The 2,324-nt window shown below is 38.9% G+C and overlaps 1 pseudogene; it reads right to left on the bottom strand.

Moving 5' to 3' along the window:
• Positions 1-822: 822 nt before the first annotated feature.
• Positions 823-1,870, bottom strand: LOC117718264 (uncharacterized protein C3orf38 homolog pseudogene; annotated as a pseudogene).
• Between the last annotated feature and the right edge of the window lie 454 nt (positions 1,871-2,324).

Here is a 2,324-nt window from a genome sequence, read left to right as displayed (position 1 = left end):
TACCCATGTTATAAGTTCTAAATGGGTTGTTATTATTTGTTTATTTTTATTTGCACAAGTCTGTGATTTGTTTTTATTTTAAGGAGAGTCAACCCCTGTCAAGATCAATCAGGAGGAAGAACAGTAATTTGTTAGGGATCGTACATACCTTTAAATTTTCCACGTATACCTTCCATCTTTAAAGTGTTATAGTAAACATTCTGTAAATTGTTGGCTGAAGCCTAAGCAGTAAAAAGGTCTGTGTTGACAACAGCATTTCTTGCCCGGAATAAATCAGAAAAGTAGCAGATTTCGAGATGTTTGCTTGGACTAGAAAAGGTAACTTGAAAAAGAAGTTTCAAATAGGAAGCTAAGTTTTTCTTCCCAGGCTAAGTTATTGGACTCTTTGAACAAGTCTGCTACTTGTATCTTATATAATTAAAACTTCTTATATTAAACATCATTAAAATGCTGTTTTTTCTCTTGACAAGACTTTAGTGAAATGCGTTCATAAGAGATCCAATAAGCCATGAACATGAATAATACCAATCCCTGCCACCTGGAAGCACAGAGATTAGTAGGCTAGTCATTAAATCAAATGAAAATATGACCTAAAGTTTCTAAGGCACACAGGTATCTACAGCATCTAAAGTGGGGTTTATTTGGTGGACCGCAACAAGTTCTCAGAACATTTGCTGTAAATCAGGTAGAAATAGGCAAGTATTCACATTAGTCTGGAGTCCAAAAGGTATTTCAGCTAAAATATGTCAATTCTCACAGCTGCAGTGCTTAGAGATGGTCATTGTTGTCTTTCTGCAGCTTCTTCAGGCTGAGGGACCGTGCTCAGTGCTTTAGAGGGTTAGGCAAATTCATTTCCCTTTTGTTCAACAATGCCTCATCTGTACTATGTAAAACCTGGTCTCCAGTCCCACTATCCAATACCTGCCTTACATTAGGTCTTACTTCAGGGCTATTACACAAAGTGATTACATTATAAAAGGCCTCCAGATCACTCTGCTCAAATGTTACAGATGGTTTTACTGATGATCCAGGAGCAAGGGAACTTCCTCCAACAATTCTCAGGTTGATAAATTTGATTTTCCAAGTACTTTCCAAAAAAGGGCTATGGATAAGTCCAAAAATTTGTTCAAATATGCCCAAACAAGAATTTCCCCGGTGGACAGTGCCTGCAACTCCAACCATAACTAATCCACGAGAAGACGCACATTTTAATCCTTGGGAATCAAGGTTAGGACTGAGAAAAAGAAATTCCTCTTTCACTAATGACAGCAAGTGAAGACTCATAATTTCTGCTCCTTGGTAGTCTGTCATGTTTTGTTCTGAGGTGTTATAATAAAACCTAAGCTTGACATCATGCCAGAAGTACTTGTGGGCCCCATTCATCTTGAGGTGGTCCCAGAAAAGGATTCTGAGAATTAAGAAGTTCAAAGAACCAGTGACGGAATTCTTCTCCTAAGTGACAAAAATCAACCTTTTCAGCTTCTTTATCTTCCTTCACCTGCTGCTCAAAGAGTTGGATGTCCTCTGTCTTTGCAACCGGCTCTGCCGCCTCCTTCAGTTTGGGTGACTGCTTTTCCCAGTAATCTTTTGCATACTGAATAAGATTGTGTTTTTCAGCAGTTGGAGGTACAACCACCACTTGTGTTACCAAATACCTAAATATGACTTCTCGGTGGACTTTCTTGAGCCACAGAAGTTCTTCTACATTTTGGCTACCCACTAATATTGCACAAATAGCATCTTGGCGGTCCACAGGCTGCACCAGGCAGTTGGTGATGGTGACGGTGTCGAAAAGGGCCATGATCTCATTGTTCAGCATGCAGAGTAGGTTTCGGCAGCCCTCTGACTCTAAGTGGCTGAGTCCCGACATCTTGCCCCCGAGAAGGGGGCAGAGGACGACATCACAAATGTCACCCTCACGGCCCACGGGCTGGCCGGCGCCTTCTCAAAATACCTTTTAAAAGAGGATTCTGAGGACTCTCACTACAAAACCTGATAAATATAGTTGGTAAAATGCTAATTAGCCCAATTTGATTATTGGATCATATCTATTTATGTACAAAAATATCACATTGTTCTTCATAATTATGTATAATTATTATTTGTAAATCATAAGTAAATCCAAATGGAAGAGCCCAGCTGGGAATAATTGCTCTATTGGGAAAGAAGACAATATAGAATAATTTAAAAATTCTTTTAGGGTAGTTTATATTGCCGACATTCAATTTTCTTAGGAAAATAAGTCTTGAGGAAACTGTGACTGTGTTCTCACCCTTGCTAAATTAATGCAAGCACGTAGCATATTAGAAATATACTTGATTTCA

Source organism: Arvicanthis niloticus, chromosome 12, assembly GCF_011762505.2.
Source record: "Arvicanthis niloticus isolate mArvNil1 chromosome 12, mArvNil1.pat.X, whole genome shotgun sequence".
Lineage (NCBI taxonomy): Eukaryota > Metazoa > Chordata > Mammalia > Rodentia > Muridae > Arvicanthis > Arvicanthis niloticus.
This window is presented reverse-complemented; position numbering and strand designations above follow the sequence as displayed.